The sequence below is a fragment of the Hordeum vulgare genome, chromosome 6H, assembly GCF_904849725.1.
Source record: "Hordeum vulgare subsp. vulgare chromosome 6H, MorexV3_pseudomolecules_assembly, whole genome shotgun sequence".
NCBI classification, from domain to species: Eukaryota; Viridiplantae; Streptophyta; class Magnoliopsida; order Poales; family Poaceae; genus Hordeum; species Hordeum vulgare.
In genome coordinates, this window is record NC_058523.1 from 258,896,140 (window position 1) to 258,918,113 (window position 21,974).

Consider the following 21,974-nt stretch of genomic DNA (forward strand, 5'->3'; position numbering starts at 1 on the left):
AGAAAAGAGAGATGAGGCAGACCTCACCGTGGCTGGGAGGTTGGCCGGCCGGAGTTGACATCGGCGTGGGGCGTGGAGGCGGTGGAGCTTGGGTTTGAGGGGGAAAATGGGTGCGGCCGAGGTGGGGGAGGCTCCTGGCAGCGGAAGAGGGGTGGGGTGGCGCGGCAGGAGGGCTCCAGGGGCTGGCCGAGCTTCGGCCGAGGAAGAGCTCCGGCGAGCTCTGCAGGGGGGCGTGGAGGCGGCGGATCGGGGCGGTGGCGAGGGGAATGGGGTGTGGCCGGGTGGGGGTACTTATAGGGGGCGAGGAGGTGCAGAGAAGGAAGGCACAGGGAGATTGGGAAGTAGGAGATGTCAGTTCCTGTCATGGAAGGTGTACGTGCACAGAGGGAAAGTGATGGGAGGAGGGACACGACCGTATCGGGCTAGATTCGGAAATTCATTAATGAGCCAACGAAATATTTCCTAATAAACGAGATTTTATTCCCTTTTCTGAAAACAGGAAATAAAATGATTAAAAAGAAATAGGATATACTCGGAATATAGGGGTATTATATATCAAAATTATCAGAAAAATAAATCCAATAAGATGGACATTTTTTCCACGGCCAAAATAAATAGTTCAGAAAAAATGTTTTTGAGAAAATCCCTAAGTTGGTATATTTTGTTTTTTCAAATAGACCTTGGGTTTTATGGTTCCAATATTTCAAAGAAATACCTCTGGTTTGGAGGGTCATGTTCCTCCACTCTTTCTTCCTTGGCAAGACAATATTCCCGGCATTCCGTGAGTGAAGAAAAAAATAAAATGCAAATCACAAATTTGAAAGAAATACAAATGGTACCTTTATTAGAATCAAAATGCATAGATGCTTAGCTACAATTGTAAAAACATTCCAAATTAGGAAATTTGGGTTGTCACAAACCTACCCACCTTAAGATGAATCTCGCCCTCGAGATTCGGGTTGGCTAGAGAATAGGTGCGGGTGGTCTCGACGAAGATCTTCTTCTCGTTCCCACGTGGCTTCTTCCTCGGTGTGATGACTCCACAAAACCTTGCAAAACTTGATGATCTTGTTGCGAGTAACTCTGTTGGCAGTCTTGAGAATCCTGACGGGTTTCTCCTTGTAAGTCAGATCACTGTCAATCTGTATGGTCTCTAGGGGCACTGTATCTCTCAACGGAATATCACTCATACCAGCATGGCATTTCTTCAACTGGGAAACATGGAAAACAACATGAACTCCGCACAATCCTTTCGGCAATTCCAGCTTGTAAGCAACTTCACCTCTACGTTCAAGAATTTTCTAGGGGCCAATGAATCGGGGTGGTAACTTTCCTTTTACACCAAAACTATTGATTCCTCTAAGTGGGGACACACGAAGGTATGCTTGGTCTCCCACTTCATATGTTACTTCCTTGCGTTTGCTATCAGCATAACTCTTCTGTCTGGGCTGAGCTATCTTGAGTCGGTCACCAATCAGCTTGACCTTCTCTTCGGAATCTCGGATGAGGTCGGGACCAAAAAACATTCGGTCACCAACACCATCCCACATCAATGGTGTTCGACACCTCCTTCCGTATAAAGCTTCTAAAGGGGCCATCTTCAGACTAGTTTAATAGTTGTTGTTGTATGAGAACTCGACATAAGGCAAATTGTCGTCCCAGCTAGACCCATAGTCTAGTGCACAAGCTCTCAACATGTCCTCCAGAATCTGATTGACTCTCCCGGTCTGTCCATCGGTCTGTGGGTGAAAAGTTGTACTAAACTCCAACCTCGTTCCCAGGGTTTCGTGAAGTTGGTGCCAAAACATTGACGTGAACTGGGTTCCTCTATCTAACACGTTACTCCTTGGAACTCCATGCATACATACGATCTTGGTCAAATAGATCTTGGCCAGCTTAGCACTCGTGTAGGTAGTCTTCACGGGAATGAAGTGAGCTACCTTGGTAAACGATCGACCACTACCCAAATAGAATCATAACCTCAACTGGTCCTGGGTAATCCTGTGATGAAGTCCATACCAAGCTTCTCCCATTTCCACTCGGGTATCGGCAAAGGTTGAAGTAATCATGCTGGCTTCTGATGCTCGGCCTTTACTCGCTGACAAACATCGCATATTTCTACATACTCGGCAATGTCCTTCTTCATTCCTGTCCACCAAAAACTTTCCTCCAAGTCCAGATACATCTTGGTGTTGCCTGGATGTATCGAGTATGGGGAATCGTGGGCTTCTTGAAGTATCAACTTCCTGAGTTCTGGATGATTGGGCACATAGATGCGGTCCTCAAATCATATAGTTTCGTATTCATCCTCACGAAAACCTTTAGCCTTCCCATCATTCATTCTTTGCTTAATCTCAGCTATTTCCTTGTCTGTCTTCTGAGCTTCGCGGATTTTTTCGGTCAAGGTGGACCGAATTTCCAGCGTGGCCACAAATCATCTTGGGACTATCTCCAATTTGATCTCTTGGAGATCGTCGGCTCAAAACATCTGCTACAACATTTGCCTTCCCTAGATGATAATGCAATCTCATGTCATAGTCCTTGATGAACTCTAGCCATCTCCTCTGTTTGAGGTTCAACTCCATCTGCGTGAAGATATATTTCAGGCTCTTGTGATCAGTGTAAATATCACAACTATTTCCGATAAGGAAATGTTTCCAGGTATTGAGAGCGTGCACTACGGCTGCGAGCTCCAAATCATGCGTGTCATAATTCAACTCATGAATTATGAGTTGTCTCGATGCATAGGCTACAAATTTTCCTTCTTGCATGAGTACTCCTCCGAGTCCTTCACGAGAAGCGTCACAATAAACCTGGAAATCCTTTCGAATGTTAGGCAATATCAGCATTGGGGCTGTAACCAAACGTTTCTTCAACTCTTGGAAACTGGCTTCACATTCCTCGGTCCAATTATACTTGGACTCCTTCTTCAACAACTCTGTCATGGGCTTGGAAATCTTCGAGAAATTCTCGATAAACCTCCGGTAATAACCGCAAGTCCGAGGAAACTGCGGATCTCCTTAACTGAGGTGGGTGCTACCCATTCAGTGACTGCTGCAACCTTGGCAGGATCCACTGCTATTCCGTCTCCTGAAATAATATGTCCGAGGAATCTGACTTCCTTCAACCAAAATTCACATTTGCTGAACTTCGCATACAGCTGATGCTCTCGAAATTTCTCCAAAACTAGACGGAAGTGTTCATTGTGTTCTTCCTCGTTCTTCGAGAGTATCAGTATGGCATCGATGAACACCACGACAAACTTGTCCAGGTATTCCATTAATACCTTGTTCATCATACTCACAAAATATGTCGGAGCATTAGTCAAACCAAATGACATGACTGTGTACTCATACAGACCATACCTTGTGGTGAAGGCTGCCTTGGGTATATCTTGTTCACGAATTTTCAGCGGATGATACCCAGATCGAAGATCGATCTTGGAGAACACTCGGGCTCCAACTAACTGGTCAAAGAAATCATTGATCATCGGCAAGGGATATTTGTTCTTGATGGTTGCCTCGTTCAATGCATGATAATCCACTACCATTCTCAAGGACTTATCCTTCTTTTCAACCAAGAGAACTGGGGTTCCCCAAGGTGAAGAACTCGGGCGAATATACCCCTTGTCCAGCAACTCCTTAATTTGCTTCTTGATTTCCTCTAAATCATTTGTGGGCATCCGATAGGGTTTCTTGGATATTGGGGTTGTTCCAGGTAATAACTCAATCAGGAACTCAATCTCCCAATCCGGTGGCATGCCCGGCAATTCCTCCGGAAATACATCTGGGAAGTCTTGTACAATCGGCACTTCCTCCTGAACTACTCTCGTGAGAGAATTTACCCATTTTCTCCATGACGGACATTGGGATACGTACTTAATCCATTTTTGCTCGGGGGTGGTGAGAAAAATAGACTTAAGGGTACAATCAATATTTCCTTCATACTTGGCCAACCAATCCATCACTACTGGAATCCAGAAATTTGCCGTCTGCTTGGCCTTTGCCGTCAGCTCACACATGGCAAAGGTACTCTTTGCCGTCAGCTGCCACAGTGCTGACGGCAAAGAGGTGGCAGATGGAAAAAGATTATTTTGCCGTCGGCCACTTCTTTGCCGTCCGCTGGCCGACGGCAAAGAAGCCCTAAGCGGACGGCAAAGGGAGGCGGACGGCAAAGCCCCGCCACACAACGGCCGAAACGTCACCCCACACACCCCTCCCCTTTGCCGTCTGCTTGGGGCCCTTTGCCGTCCGCCTGGGAGCGCGGCGGACGGCAAAGGTGTCGGCGGCCCACCAACCCAACCACCCACCCGGTGCCTCCCCTCCCCCCGGGACCTTTGCCGTCGGCCTTGGGGGCCTTTGCCGTCAGCCTAGGAGCGCGGCGGACGGCAAAGGGCCGGCAGCCTAGCCACGTCCACGCGCACCCCCGCCCCCCTTCCAACCGTTCCCACGTAGCCCCCCTCCAACCCCCGCCGCCTACCGACGTCCCGCGCCGCCGCTGCCCCGCGCCGACGCCTGCCCCGCGCCGCCACCTGCCCCGCGCCGCTCCTCCTCCCTGCCCCGCGTCGTCGCCTGCCCCGCGCCGCCGCATGCCGCCGCCTGCCCCGCACCGCCGACTGCCCCGCGCCGCTCCTCCTCCCTGCCCCGCGCCGCCGCCTGCCCCGCGCCGCTCCTCCTCCCTGCCCCGCGCCGCCCCTCCTCCCTGCGGCACCCCTCCTCCCTGCGCCTCCTCCCTGCGCCGTCCCTCCTCCCTGCACCGCCCTTCCAAGATAGGTAAATTTATTTCTGTTTTTTTGTTTTTTTCTCTTTTGTCATTTTTAGGTTCATGGTAATTAGATTGTGGTAATTAGTTTGTTAGGTTATACTATATATGCTAATTGTTTATGGTAAAATTAATGACACGAGGATGATAACATTAGTTGTCAAGCATGATGTGTTTTTTTGGTTTTGTTTCTATTTAATGGTATTTGTAGTTTGAAAACGCCGATGTGTTCTGTGTCACACATATGTTCTCATAGTACCTCTTCATCGGAATGGCTAAAAAACAATATTCTTTTTGACTCGGGAGTACTGATGATGTGTTTCAAGAAAAAAGTGGTGTCATTAGAAAAGAAAAAGGTTTAGGGTTGAGCACATTATTCTATCTTCGAAGATCGACCCGGTACCCTCCCAAAAAAAAGATCGACCCGGTCCAGCTGATTCATGAGCACAGCGACGTGGGAAGCACTATGTTGTGGTGTGTGTGCTTCCACCGGACAAAACAATGAAATTTTGAAACATGGACGCGGCGCCGGACCAGGCGTTGACGGCGGAGGCGGCGGCCGTGCTCTCCCCGAGCGGGCCGGTCAGGTAGCTGATGAAGTTGGAGGAGATGCCGTAGTACGCGAACCCCCGACCCCCCGACCCCCGACGCCACTGACCCCTGACCCCCGACGCCACTAACCCTCGACCCCCGACCCCCTACCCCGACCGTGACGCCACTGACCCCCAACTCCCGAGCCCGGACACCTCTTTGGCCTCTTGTTGACCGAAAAGACCCCAACCCCGGACGCTAGTGACCCTCAACCCCCGACAACACTCACCCTCGACCCCCGACCCCCGACCCCGACCCCCGACGCCACTGACCCCCGATCCCCGACGCCCGACGCCACTGACCCTCGACCCCCGACCCTCGACCCCCGACAACACTCACCCTCGACCCCCGACCCCTACCCCGACCCCCGACGCCACTGACCCCCGGCCCCCGACGCCCGACGCCACTGACCCTCGACCCCCGACCCCCGACAACACTCACCCTCGACCCCCGACCCCTACCCCGACCCCCGACGCCACTGACCCCCGACCCCCGACGCCCGACGCCACTGACCCTCGACCCCCGACCCCCGACCCCCGACAACACTCACCCTCGACCCCCGACCCCCTACCCCGATCCCCGACGCCACTGACCCCCAACCCCCGAGCCCCGACACCTCTTCGGCCTCTTGTTGACCGAAAAGACCCCAATCCCCGACGCCAGTGACCTTCGACCCCCGATGACACTGACCCACATAGTTATGAGTTAGGTCATATAGTTATGTTAATTATAAAAACATCATATTTGTGTTGATCGGGTGAATTTCAATGTGCAGTTGTTCGACGACCTCCACGTGCGTTGGACGAGCTCCGCCCTTGCGTTGTTGGTGAGCACAAATGACTTCTCCTCCTACCCCCTTAATTTGCTCTGTCCCGGTCTTCGTGCCGATGAGACTTGCTAGCTATAGGTTTCTTCAATCAAGAGTATGCGTGACCAGTATGCGTCTCCCATTCGAAAGGGAGACATCTATAAATATGCATTTCTTTGCATATTTATAACCGCCATCCTTTCGAATTGTCCAACATTATCCATGGACAGCCCGAGTATGTGTAGATTGGGTTTGTTTTCCCGTATGCTGTGCTCCGGATCTGATGCGGAATTTCGTCAATGCCTCCCCTGTTGTTCTCCGGGTACACATCCTCTCTGCTTATTGCCGAGACGTGTATCAGGAGAACAGCGGGGTGGTGCTGTCGAAATTCTGCGTCGCATCTGGAGCAGAGCATGGGAAAACGAACCCAATCTACACATACTCGGGTGGGATTAGGACCTATCTTTACCTATTAGCGTGTAGGTTGCATGGACGTAATAAAACTGACAAACTTGATTAGCGTATGAATATAGATGATGAATTATATATTTATTTCTTGTGCCCCCATAGGTAGCTAGGCAACATGAGTGATCGTGCTTGGATGTACACTAGTCACCCTAGTCAGAAAGACATGACCCATGAATGGTTAACAAAAACCAGGGGGTTTGTGAGAGCCGCATTTGCAAATGGCCAGCATAAAACATGGTGCCCCTGTCCCAACTGCGACAACTGGAAAAAGCAGACAGAGTTTGAAATGGGTAAACACCTGCACAAGTGGGGTTTTACGCCTAATTATACGGTCTGGACTTTTCATGGTGAGTCTGACCAACGTGCTAGAGCTGAGGTGATTCGTCGTCGCACCGACGAGCATGGTACCGGGATTGAAGACATGGTGCAAGACTTTGATGATGCTCGTGATTCGGACGATGAGATGGAGGAATCTGCAAAGGCCTTCTATGAAATGCTGGAGTCTTCAAAACGTCCTCTCCACGAGCAGACTGAGCTTTGTCAGCCGGATGCCATGGCGCAAGTAATGGCTCTGAAGGCTCAATTCAACCTAGGCAGAGAATGCTACGACGCGATGATGACGATATTTGGACGCTTTCTACCCAAAGGCCATGTACTGCCTGCAAACCTGTACCAGTCAGAGAAAATCCTCCATGTACTTAAGATGCCCTATGAGAAGATACATGCCTGTGGGAATGGATGTGCCTTATTTAGGCTTGAGTATGCGGCCTTGAACTATTGCCCCATTTGCAATTCTTCAAGGTATATTGTGGTAGACAACGGCATGGGTGAGAAGAATCAGACCAAAATCCCCATTAGTGTTCTTCGATATCTGCCAATCGTACCAAGACTTCAACGTCTTTTCATGGTCGAAGAGACGGCCAGACAGATGACATGGCACAAATTGGGCAAAAGAACCGAACTAGATGCGGATGGGAACAAGATGCTGGTACACACTTCAGATGGTTTTGCGTGGAGGCACTTCGATGCATTACATAAGGATAAACCGGAAGATCCAAGGCAACCTAGAGTTGCCATCAGCACGGATGGGTTCAATGTGTATGGTATGACGGCAGCACAATACAGTTGTTGGCCTGTATTTGTCATTCCACTAAATTTGCCACCTGGAGAGATTATGAAAAGAAAGAACATTTTCCTGACGTTGATAATTCCAGGGCCCAACTATCCGGGGAAGAATATGAATGTGTACATGCAGCCGCTTAAGGATGAGTTGCAAGAAGCCTGGGATAATGGGATCAAAACCTACGACGCGGCTACCAAAACAAATTTCAAAATGCATGTGTGGTACATGTACTCGACGCATGATTATCCGGCATTTGCGCTATTCGCTGGCTGGTGTGTGCATGGAAGGTTCCCGTTCACCACATGCAAGGAAGCTCTTCAGTTCCGTTGGCTGCAGGCTGGTCGCAAGTATTCTTGCTTCGACATGCATAGACAATTCCTGGATCCTGACCATAAGTTCAGAAAAGACAAGAAGAATTTCATCAAAGGTAGAGTTGTCAAAAACACTGCACCAGCTGCGTTGACAGGCCAACAGACCCTTGATCAGTTAAACGCTCTTGAGCCTGATCCTTTGCGTCCAGGATACTTCAAAGGGTATAATACGGAACACGCCTGGACTCACAAGTCATGCTTATGGGATCTCCCTTACTTCAAAGACCTCCTTTGCCCACACAACATTGACGTGATGCACACTGAAAAGAATATTGCGGAGGCCATTTTTGGTACATTGTTCAGCATAGAGGGGAAGTCAAAAGATAATCCTAAGGCTAGAATCGACCTGGAGGCTCTATGTGATAGACCGTTGCAAAACTTGCGACAACGGAAAGGAAAGCGAAGCATAGCGAAGCCAAAAGCATGGTTCAATCTTGAAAGGCCAGCTATGAGGGAAATGCTATTGTGGGTGAAAATGCGGTTGATGTTCCCCGATGGGTATGCTGCGAATCTAAAGAGGGGAGCGAGTCTTGAGAAATTGAAAATATTTGGGCTCAAGAGTCATGATTGGCACATATGGATTGAGCGGGTAATGCCGGTGATGTTGCGTGGCTTTATCCCTGAGGATGAATGGCTAGTACTGGCAGAGCTGAGCTATTTCTTCCGTTCTCTTTGTGCGAAAGAACTATCGCCTGGCGTGCTAGATGAAATGGAAGAGTTGGCGCCGGAGTTGATCTGCAAATTAGAAAAGATCTTTCCACCGGGCTTCTTTAATCCAATGCAACATTTGATTTTGCATCTCCCGACCGAGGCAAGAATGGGGGGGCCCGTTCAAAATCGATGGTGCTACTCAACTGAGAGGATGCAGAAGACGCTTCGAGCTAAGTGTAAAAATAAACGTAGAATTGAAGCATCGATGGCCGAGGCATTCATTACTGAGGAGGCGGCAAACTTCGTGACAGCACACTACGAAGCCAAAAATCATCATTTGCATAACCCGAAGCCTCGGTACAATAATGGCGATCGAGAAAAAGTTCGATCCAACCTCAGCCTATTCAAAGGTAAGCTCGCACCATCCGGTGCTTCGAAAGGGAAATCGTTGGATGTCGAAGAATGGCGGACCATTTCATTGTATATCTTCACCAACCTAACAGAAGTGCGGCCGTATATTCAGAAAGAGAGAGCGGCAATGCAGGCGGCTATGGCGGAGAAGGATAAGGAAATTAGGGAGCTGGAGGAGAGGACGACTGCATTGGTGGAGGCGGAGAGGGCACGGAATGAAGCGTCTACCAGGGCCATATACGAGCTCTTCGTGGTAAGTTTCTTCTTCATGTTATTTAAAATCTTGCATTTGAATGTCCCTTTCATTAATAAATAAAAAGTTTGACCTGTCGAAACCAAATGTATAGTCTATGTGCGAGAAGAACGGCCATGTCCCTCCGCCGATGCCAGTCATTAACGTGGCGGGGACGGTGAGTTTCATTTCAGTGGAGTGATCTTAAGAGTGTCCTCATGCTAAGTACACATTGCAAACGACGTTTGGTGCAGAATATGTCTCGAAACGCATCGCACGACCCTTCTACAGTCGAGCCTTCTCCAGGGCAGCCTTCTCCAGGTGAAACAAGCCAGAGCCACCGTGCTTCACCCTAACTTAGGTATGTTATTTCTAGTGTTTTAATAAAAAATAGCTAGACTTCCATCTAATGACATAATTAGCTTAGTTAGCTCCAAAATAGCTAGACTTCCATCTAATGACATAATTAGCTTAGTTAGCTCCAAAATGGCCTATTTAATAAAAAAATGACCTATACTTAGCTCCAAAATGGCCTTCTTCCTCCTTCTCCTTCTCCTTCTTCTTCTCCTTCTCCTTCTTCTTTTCTTCTTCTTCTCCTCTTCCTTCTTCTTCTTCTCCTCCTCCTCCTCCTCCTTATTTTACTTCTTCTTCTCTATCTCTTCTTCTACGTAGCTTAGACTCCTCCAAGAAAGGCTAAATTGGCTAATTATCCTACGAAATGACATAATTAGCTTAGTTAGCTCCAAAATGGCCTATTTAATAAGAAATGACCTATACTTAGCTAATTATCCTCGAAATGACATAATTAGCTCCAAAAAGGCATTCTTAGCCAATTTAGCCCGAAGAAGGGGACAAGAAGAGAAAAAGAGGAAAAATGAAAGGAAGGAATAGGAAAAAAGAGGAGAAGAAGAAGGAGGAGAGGGAGGAGGAGAACAAGAAGGAGAAGAAGGAGAAGAAGAAGGAGAAGGAGAAGGAGCTCCTTCTTCTTCCTCCTTCTTCCTCCTTCTCCTTCTCCTTCTTCTTCTCCTTCTCCTTCTTCTTTTCTTCTTCTTCTCCTCTTCCTTCTTCTTCTCCTCCTCCTCCTCCTCCTTATTTTACTTCTTCTTCTCTATCTCTTCTTCTACATAGCTTAGACTCATCCAAGAAAGGCTAAATTGGCTAATTATCCTACGAAATGACATAATTAGCGTAGTTAGCTCCAAAATGGACTATTTAATAAGAAATGACCTATACTTTGCTAATTATCCTCGAAATGACATAATTAGCTCCAAAAAGGCATTCTTAGCCAATTTAGCCCGAAGAAGGGGACAAGAAGAGAAAAAGAGGAAAAATGAAAGGAAGGAAGAGGAAAAATGAGGAGAAGAAGAAGGAGGAGAGGGAGGAGGAGAAGAAGAAGGAGAAGAAGGAGAAGAAGATGGACAAGGAGAAGGAGCTCCTCCTTCTCCTTCTTCTCTCCTTCTTCTTCTCGTTCTTCTCCTTCTTCTTCTTCTCCTCTTCCTTCTCCTTCTCCTCCTCCTCCTCCTCCTCCTTTTTCTTCTTCTTCTCCTCTTCCTTCTCCTTCTCCTCCTCCTCCTCCTTCTTTTACTTCTTCTATTTCTCTTCTCCTATAGTTAGCTAGGGTTCCACCTAAATGACATAATTAGCTTAGTTAGCTCCTAAATGGTCTATACTTAGCTAATTTCTATCTGAAATAACCTATATATACACTACTTCATCTAGTATTATTTTTCTAACTTTCTTATTTGTCATTTTGCAGATTACCTTCACTTCACGGGAAGCTTGGTTGATGGAATGCTTGAAGCTGATTTCTTGTACCATGGGTTGTATTGAAACTATTCTAGTATATGAATATATGAAACTTTGTATGCACGTGGATGAAACTGGTGTAATATATGGTTTGGTAGGGATGTAACTTGCATAATATGTATGCACTATGGATGAGAGTTATTTTAATATGGTTATGAGTACAGAAAGAAATTTATTTATGTCAAATATATATATATATATATTCTGATTATTGTTAAAAATGCTGGATATAACAAAAAATAAATAAAAAAGGGGCTGGTTCCCCTCTTTGCCGTCTGCCAACACATGGCAAAGGGGGGAAGGCACATGGCAAAGGGGGAATCTGCCCCCTCTCTCTCCCCCTTTGCCGTCAGCCCCCACATGGCAAAGGGGGGAAGGCACATGGCAAAGGGGGAATCTACCCCCTCTCTCTCCCCTCTTTGCCGTCTGCCCCCACATGGCAAAGGGGGCAAGGCACATGGAAAAGGGGGAATCTACCCCCTCTCTCTCCCCTCTTTGCCGTCTGCCCCCACATGGCAAAGGGGGGGAGGCACATGGCAAAGGGGGATTCTGCCCCCTCTGTCTCCCCTCTTTGCCGTCTGCCCCCTCATGGCAAAGGTGGGAAGGCACACGGCAAAGGGGGAATCTACCCCCTCTCTCTCCCCTCTTTGTCGTCTGCCCCCTCATGGCAAAGGGGGGAAGGCAGACGGCAAAGGGGGAATCTGCCCCTCTCTCTCTCCCCTCTTTGCCGTCAGCCCCCTCATGGCAAAGACGGTATGGCAGACGGCAAAGAGAGGAGGCCTGCCGTTAACACTTAACGGGGACGTTGCAATATATGTCGTCCCATTTATTTTGCCGTCTGCCCCCTCATGGCAAAGATTCTTTGCCGTCCGCTTTGTGAAGGCAGACGGCAAAGATCCTCTTCACCGGATTTTTTTTACCGTCTACTTTGCCATGAGGGGGAAGACGGCAAAGCCTTTGCCGTCCGTGGTTGCCCCCTTTGCCGTCCGCCTTGGCAGACGGCAAATTTCTGGATTTCAGTAGTGCATGCCTAGGATTACATCCAATCCATGAGACACTAATACAATGAGGTCGGTGGGAAACTTATGGTTCCCAATGTTGAGACTCAATGCATGGCATCCTATCCCGGCTGTCATCATGTCTCCCGGAGAACTGACCTTAATGGGCTGGCTCAGGGTTCTAGTTGGTAAACTATACTCTTCCACAACTACCCTTGATATGAATGAATGTGTTGCTCCCGAATCAAAAAAGTACCAATACTGGACGTGAATTTAGCAAAAACTTACCAACCACTGTATCGGGATGATCATAGACCTGTTCAACATCTATGTGGTTCACCTGACCTTGGGGAAAAGGGTTTGGCTTTCTTGCTGCTCAGTTTCCATTGCCGTTTCAATTTCCCTGCTTGTTCTGGGGACATTCAGTGGCATAGTGTCCCGTCTTCTCGCACTTGAAGCAGGTGATATGGTAGAGATCCTTCTGAGCTGGAGCAGGATGGTGTTGAGTGCCATTACCGCCATTACCATTTTTGAAATTTCCGCCATTGCGGTTATTCCCATTTCCTCCATGGTTGTGGCCTCCATGGTTGTGCACTGGATGGTTATGCTGGACGTGTCCTCCAAACTTACCGGCTCCTGCTCCGGTATTCCCTGGACAGGGGGTGTAACGAGGCTTCTGCTGAACGCCAGAGTTGAACTTCCCATGTCCATACTTCCGTTTGCGGTTCTCCATCTGCTGCTATTTCCCCTCCAAGATGAGGGACTTATCTACCAGCTCCTGGTAGTTGTTGAAGCTGGCCACAGTCAGCTGAATGCTCAACTCATCGTGGAGTCCTTCCATGAACTTCTCTTGCTTGGCTGCATCATCGGCCACATCTCCAGGTGCATATCAGGCAAGCATGCTGACTTCATCAACATACTGAGCCACAGAGCGAGTTCCCTGGCATAAGTTGCGAAACTCACGCTTCTTCAAACTCATGGCTCCAGCTGAGACATGAGCGCTACGGAAGGCTTGCTTGAACTGTTCCCACGTGACACCAGCGACGGGATAGGTGGTGGTGTAGTTCTCCCACCAAGCAGCTGCGGGTCCTTTGAGTTGGTGCGTGGCAAAGCGTACCTTCTCAGCTTGAGTACATCCAGCTGTGATTAGTTCTCTCTCCATCTTGCGGAGCCAATCATCTGCCACAATCGGCTCAACGCTGCTGGAGAAAGTCGGAGGGTTCAACCTCAGAAAGCGGGTGAGATTGTCGGCCTTGGGTGGTTGATGGTGGCTGTTGTTGTTCTGATTCTGAATGAGCAACTGCATCAGGGTGTTCTACTGTAGGATCAAGTGAGCAAGTTTCGGCGGGAAGTTGGAAGCCGGGTCACGTCTCGGAGGCATCTGGTGTTTTTAGAGGGATGTGATTAGCATATAACAAGGGTTTAAAGAGTAATTGCACTACCCATATGAAATGCAACAAACAATTATCACACCACACATTTTATTCATTATCACCACAAAAGTTTCAAACACGGGGATACAAGTGGCGATATCCTAGACATCGGTTTAAACGTTTTACGATAAGAAAAATTGGTGGACTTGTCTATGTGTCCTCCTCAGAAAAGCATGGTGGTGGGTCCGTCGATAGAGCTTTCTTCGTAGTCCTCCTCATTTCTGATCAACGGGGCTACGTCTCCTTCAGGGTGAAGGTTCTCGCCCATGTCCAATTCTTCCTCCAGATATGCCACACGAGCCTTCAGCTTCTTGATCCTCTCCAAGAAGTCCTTCACCTCCAATTCGTGCTCGTAGTGGGCTTCTCGGGCTTCGTCTTCGAGGTAGAGTTCGCGGAGCGCCAGTTTCTTGATCCTCTCTGTGTCCTTGCCAATACGAATCTCCACAGTTCTGATATGTGCCTCCATGGTCTGGGCATAGGACAGGAGAGCGTCGTCAGTCTTGGTCAGAATGATTTCTCCATCAGCTCCTCTCCGGGAGACCCTGAATAAGTCCAGTGAGTTGGGACAGCCTCTGTACTCCTCCTTGATTCTTCCGAGTGCACAGTGAACCTCTATGTCCTCGCCGAGAATCCAGCTGGGTGCGATGAACTTGAAATCCACAGGTTCTGTGCGCAGCTCGAAAGTTCTTCCGGGGATGTGCACCTCAATCCTGTAGCATGAATCATCCGGGTAAGACGAGGTAGGCTTCTCGGTAATGGTTGGCAGAGCAATCATCAAGTACTTGGTGATCTGCACCAGCTCCTTTACAAAGGGCATTGAGGCATCGGGCTGGCAAAACTCCGTGATCTTAACGGGGATGAAGGTGGCCATCTAGAAAATATTGGAAGATCAGAGAGAAGTCAGAAATGAGTAGAAGAGAAAATATAGAAGATGTAAAGATATAATAAAATAGTTTTCGTCCTAAGGCTTTTCCAATCCTAGAGGTTACGTCCTACGGTCAGCGTGTACTCTGATACCATATCTGTAGCGACCCGACCTGAAACAGCAAAGTCTGTGGAGTTTCTGTACCACCCCAAGATCATCCTCGTACACAAAGAGTACATCAATGTATATATCGAGAGTTCAATCACACAACTTTATTAATCGGATCTCATATCGAGTACTTTATTACAATAATGATTACAATAAAGAGGCTGAAGGCCAAACTCATGAGATAACTAAACGAAGACTAGCGGAAGCTTCAAAGGTAGTAGAGTCCATCTGACTCCAGGGCATATCTCCGAGCGTAGATCGTGACCTCACTCCTGGTCGAAAAATTACTCTGCAACATGACACGTTGCAGCCGTGTAGGTCAGCATATTGAATATGCTGGCAAGTCACAAAAGAGAGAAGTGAAAAGTATCATCTATTCTACATGCATATATGGAAGGTGGGGCTTGGAAGTTTTTAGCGGAAACCAAGGTTTTCTCCTACAACAAGAGGGGGCTAAAAGAAAAATATTACTACTTTGTTGGTTGTTAACGAGATCATTCCACCAACCAATTCTCGTACCCAAGTTGTCAATAATACCCACATCATTATTAATTGTCTTGAGAATTCCAGATTTCAGTTCCTTTGGCTCAAGTCATCCATGACCATGGACACGGCTAATCGATTTGGTTTGCGTACTCTTTAGAGTTTTGCACACGTTCCCCACAAGACATGATCCCCTCCGTTGAATGTCCTCGCACTATAGGGTGTTTGAGGACTGGATGATCTTCCAAAACGCAAGTTGCCCAAAATATTTTTTTGTCCCCTAGCTCTTTGTCTGAATACGCTAATCTGATGATAATTTCATCGACCGAGTCGAGTAGGTCTCTTTTTGGTTCAGTTCTTCTAACGGTTGGAGGTGCATCTTTTTTTGTGATTGCAGAAAATAGATGACAACACTGAAATTAACATTGCTGATGATTTTGATAACTGGTGTTCAACAAAAGCAAAAAAATCTGAACTCAACAATAATGCTCGATGACATCGACGTGCAGACTGTAAGAAAGTCTGAAGTCTCCCTGTTTGATTTTAGTCTGAAAGATTAATAGATGCTACACTTCAGTTAGTATGTGAAGAAAAATCTTATCTTATATGTGTGACCTGAGATGCAGAATATGAGTAGGGGAATGATCACAGGTGGCAACACCTACAATATGATTTATCTCGATAGAGGTGTTTGCAATGCCCCTAGCTTTGTAAGCATGGGATTTGAGCAGCGCATGATTGATCAGTGTGAGATACCATGATGTGGGAAGGTTAAATACCACGGGAGAATCTGACTGAGAGGATGCTGATCAGATGTGGTGCGCAGAGGAGGCATGCACTTGGTGGGGGAAAGCAAATCGTACATGTAGAAGCCACGTTGATGATTCTTCAGGAAGCTAGCAGTGCATGCAAATGTCGGCCCGTTATTATGGCCATACAATTGATGGATTTTACTAATTGAAAGTCGATTAGGAATTTAGGATACAAGAGGTACATAGGCAGTATCTTTCATTCCCTATTCATGCTATTAATACACCCTTTCATATTCACTTTTGTGTGGTCTTTGCAGGTTGAGTTCGAATTCAGCTCAAGGTCTTCATGCTTATGATGTGTATGTGCGCGCTCTTTTATTGAATCTTAAGAAAAACTGGCATTCAGGATGTTGTTCTTCCGTTTTGGGCTCGATACTTTTGGTACTGAGAAAAAAAATGACCCACCGGTCTTACATAACTCGATATAAAAGGTATTCCCGTGGTTAAGAATAATTAGATTATTTACAAACCATGTGTAGAAAAACTTGGATTAATTATGATAAAAGCTATAGTGCCAAACTTTTCCTTTGTTTATTGTATTCATAATATGAATTATTTAGGGCAACACCATTTGCATATAATTTGTGCAGAGTTACGTATGTTTTATTCATATAATGGTAGAGGCAACCTTATACATAAAAAAATACTATAACATGAATGATCTTAGGAGATCAGGCCGTGACAATGAAACCACATTTTCAGTTTTCTGAATGGCCTTTTAGAAGTCATTATCTTATTCTTGCATATTTCATAAATTCTTTTTATGTCTACCACATATCTACAACCTAATTCTCAAGTGTTGCACCATCTCTTCTTTTACCATAAGAGGGTGCGGCAATATGAGAACAATTTTTCTCCCGTTGCAACGCACGGGCATTTGTGCTAGTTATATGTAAATCGCCTAGAATGACGTGTAGAATCACATGATACAATTTGTTTCCCAGTTTAATAAATATAAAATATGTTTACTTCAGATATGGACCAATCTTAAAATTTTACATGTGGGGTCGTTTCGGAAATTCTATAAGTTGTTTCCGACCTCATTTAAGATGCCTGGATAGTTTATTTATGCTTCACCTCTTTCCATGTGAATAACATTTAATATTGTCATGTATCTAAACGGGAGTGAACTAAGTAATTCAAATATGGAGTGTCGTTAATATGCAACTCGTTGCATATTGAACTTCACTGAATGTGTAGTATTTGGTTGTTATGATTGTCATGCCGTGCATATTTAAACCGGACAAGCATCATATTTGTTGCGCATCATGCCATGTATATGTTGTGGTGTTTATAGTGTGTTGATTGTTTGTTTCCAGATTATTTCTTCTCGATAGAGTTTTGAAACCGATTCAGAGTGTGACGATTTGTTCGACTACATCCTGTTCGTCTACTTCACGGATTCGTTCTTCTTCCAAGCGAGATCTTAGGCAGGATGACCATTTCCTTGGATATCACTACTATCACTCCTACGCTGGTTGTCTCACTTCCATCGTTATGTATCAATACCTATCACTGGAATGTAAAGTGTTCCAACATTACCGTGAAAAGCCAATAACCCCTCCACATCCCAGCAAACCATTGTTTTGCTATGTTACCGCTTTCTCAGCCCTTCTTATAGCGTTGTTAGTTGCATGTGCAGGTTTTTTCGATGTGACAACATGGATATCTTGGGATATCACAATACTATTGCTATTTAATTTAATGCCTATATATACTTGGTAAAAGGTGGAAGGCTTGGCCTTTTGCTTCCTGTTTTCTTCCACCTTTGCTGCACTAATTACTTGTGTACCATTGTTATGTTCCATACTGAGCGCTCCTAACATGCTTGGGGTTGTTATGGGGACCCCCTTGATAATTCGTCTTTGATTAAAACTCTTCCGGCAAGGCCCAACTTTGGTACTACATTTACCTAACAACTAACAAAATTGCATACGGACTTTTTACACTCCGTGGATAATAAATCAACCCCCGGGCCAGTGCTCCTCGTGAGTGTTGGTACAAAACGGGCATACTACGGGGCCACCACGGGGAAACTCGAAATTTGGTTTTACTTGTAGTGTAAGCTATCCAAGTGTGTCCTGAGAACGAGATAGCGGCTCCTATCGGGCTCGTCGACACGTTGGGCGGCCTTGCTATTTTTTTACCTTTTATGAAATACCTTGTGCACCGGGATTCGAAGGATACTTTGGGCTATCTCGAAGTTGAAGTCTTCCACCAGGATTCTGAGGAGACTACGGGTTTTCCGTGGTTGAGGTTTTCCACGCAGCTTGTGGCTAGTTTGTGATGGATGAGTCAGAGCAACGCTGCATAGTTAAGTCATGCTGAGAGTTGTGCCCGCGTTATGTGGTAACTTGGAAATTTGTTTAACATCCAGTCATAGCAAACTTGAAGTAAACTCAAATAAAATAGCCCAACTGTCTGGGATATTACCCCGCGATATAACCCGTCGTTTGGGCCGGGTTAGGCCATATGCGGCTGAAGGATCATGTGTTCGATGGGTCGTAGAGAAGACAGGAGGGTGAGGCAAAGGACTCACCAAGTGAGCTGCCTGGTGGCCCAACACTAGAAGACGTCGACTCAAGCCCCACAAGGCAGAAGACGCCACAAGCTTTCCTAACTTGAGAAGCAAGATGAGGTATTGGGCGTTGAGGAGTCAGAGCGTTGAGGAGGCAGAAAACGTCGAAGGCCCACAAGGCTGGTGGAGTTGCAGGTTCAAACCCAAGATGAGTCAGAGCATTTGAGGACAGATGCTTGGCGGCTGGGGCTTTGACAGAACGCTTCTGAGGTGGTTCACCATAGGAGGCACATGTCCGAGTTACCACAAAATGTTACGCCGACTCGTCTGTTCGCCAATCCACACACACGAGATGTTGCATGAAATTCGCTGCATGGGCAGGAAGAACCGGCTCAGCCCCCACCGGTTAAGCCCCCACCGAATCAGGCGTCGCCACAACATATTCGCACGCCATAGGGTCACTTATCCAACCCCGTTGACAATATGCTAGCAGCAACATGTCATTTGGAGGCGCTCCCTATTCACGAGAAGTCCCAGTTAAAATTGAAGCTAGGAACACCATTGAGATGCTGAAATAAGCACAAGTTTAATAGGCATAGTACTCATAGAGTCGAGATCGAATGCACTCCACACCATATGCCAACCATCATCAGGAGTCTGCAGTTGTTTCCAGTAGTGGGCGGCGACAGCAGCCCCAGGTTTCCCCAACCTGGCCAGCATTGCAGAATGCCCAAGACCTAGTTCATGCGACAAGAGCCGCCTGGCAGGTGGAGACAGAAGCAGCAGCAAGGCGGGCGGCCCAACCACATGTGCCAGAACCCTAGTGAGCAACACATGGGGCTAGAAATAGCACTAGAACAATCGTCATTCCTTGTCTATCTCTGTCTCTTCGTAGTGAGCCTATGCCTAAGGACCTCCCAAGGTGCCAAACTATATAGCAGATCTTGAGCCGGTAGCATGGATAGAAAGTTAAGAGTTGGCCATGGATATGCTCGATGTTAGTGATGCGGTAGGTGCAAAGTATTTGACGATCATGCTGGAAGGGCCGACTCGAACCTAGCTGAAGAATCTTCCCTCCAATTGCCTTAATACTTGGGTCGAGCTGAAGGAACGATTTATCAACAATTTCCAAGGAACATGCAAACGCCCGATGACTAATTTGGATCTTCAACACTGCGTCCAACACACGGGTGAGTCAGTCCATCATTGGACTCTCGGGTTGCAAAAATCATCCACTCATCGGACATCATTACGACTACCCAAAACATCCTCATATTGGAGAAACATTGTCACTTCAAACCGGCAGTTCTCAAGCTAGATCGCCTAAAGCGGAAGACTCAAAATATGGGCCACTTGATAGATGTCCTGACAAGGTATGCCGAATCAAATGGCATGAAGGATCCCGGCTTGGGAGAGGAGAAAGTTGGTAGGAACAAGAAAGGAGAAGGTGGCAAGGGCAACCGGCAAGGTGGAAACAATGGAGGCCAAAATAACAAACGAAAATAGCCTGAGGGCGGGTCAGAGTTCGTCGCCAATACTAATACTGGGTTCAAGAATCAACTCCGCTCCACATGAGCTTACAACAGGAATAAGCCATGTAATCATGACGAAGCACCCAAGGCACCCTGCCCAAAGCATAGTACCAAGGACAAGCCATCTACTCATTCATGGGAGAATTGTTATATCATGCAGGAGTTCCGGAATCAAGCATTTTAGAGCCACCAGGGGGGTAATGGTGGACACCTGGGTCACTATAGGCAACCCGTCTCACAAGGCGGCTTGTTTGACGGTTTCCCAGGATCAGGGTTTAATGAACCAGGTGTCTCGCGATCAGGCTTTCAGCATCAAGGGAACACGGGCAATGTGAAGTGTCTTGATCAGGGAAATTAGCAGGATAACAATCAATCTAGTTTTCAAAGCAACCCTAAGCAGCTAAACAATGGCCAATACCATATCTTCATCACCAACACTTGCAAACAAGACATGAAACGCAAGCAGAGAGACATCAGCATGGTTGAGACAGCGGTCCCTAGATATCTGAACTCGTGTGAGCAACCGATCATGTGGACCAGGCACGATCACCCTCCTCGGATTGACAACCTAGGTGATCTAGCTTTGGTGGTGGCGCCTCAAGTTGGTGGTTATACCCTCACAAAGGTCCTCATGGATGGAAGGAGCAGCATCAACATCATGTATTATGACACCTTCCTGCGGTTGAACCTTCACGATAAAAGTTTCCAGTCTTCCACCACAGTTTTTCATGGCATTATTCCTGGGAAATCAGCCGACCCAGTAGGGCGTATCAAGATGAACGTCGCTTTCAGAGACGAATTCAATTGCAGCTGTGAACCCCTAATGTTTGAGGTGGTAAAGATTAAAAGTACTTACCACCCTCTCTTTGGAAGGCTGGCTTATGCTCGATTCATGGCTAGTCCTTGTTACATCTACCTCAAGCTTAAGATGTCGGTCCCAATGGCACCATAATGGTGGGAGGCAGCAGGAAGATAGCCCAAGAATGCGAGGAAGGAGAGGCATCTTATGTTGAGTCGGCTTGCGCCACCAAAAAGTTAAAGCTCCTCACAAACAAAGTTGACCCATTTGACAAGGGTCCCCTCAAGTACGCCAACTGTTGAGTAAGTCAACCCAGCAAATCCTCGGCCCTATCATATTAGATCCACCGAATCAGTATCTCTATATCAACCCCAAAACTCTATACATACTTCTATAAAATTTTGAACTAATAAAGTTTGTTTTTGTCCCATAAACTGAGCATGGGCCTTTATTGTTTGCAAATATGTTACTTGGGGGCTACTGGTCCACACAAATCATCATCATCAATGGAATCAGGCCGGCTTATCTGGACTCTAGACTATTTGCAATCCTATGTTGGGCTTTTCTGCTGATCACAGGTCACTTGGGGGCTTCCAAATCATCGAGTTTAGCTTTCTTACCCTCTTGATCCGGCAAAGACGCCACAAAATGGTACACCTACCCGTATGTTTGATGCGACTCTGATAAGGTGACTCCATGTAATCTTGACTATTCAATCCATTGTGGACTCTGACAATCAGCAAGGTTAAAACATTAGTTTGTTACATGAGAGCTGGCATACTGAACCTAGGATAAACCATGAGTTATCATGACCGCTTCATTGAAGCAAGACTTGAGCCTCGAAAACCGACCGCGTCTCACTGAGCCGGCTTATGAATTATGCTTTCTTCTGCATGATTTTATGTCCTAACTTTGCAAGGATAAGTGATATCTAGGGTTATCATGAATAACCGAGTTTTGACAACTGCAGTCATAATATGACCAGTTCAAAATCGCACATTGTTTACAACAATGTTGTGAAAAAATCAAGGGGCGGGCCTCGCAAATCAAGTTTGTTTGTCGGCTTAAAGTCCTACTTATTTTAACGTGTCTCATTGAGCCGACCTATTAAATATACATGATTCTCTACAAGTCCTGACGTCTT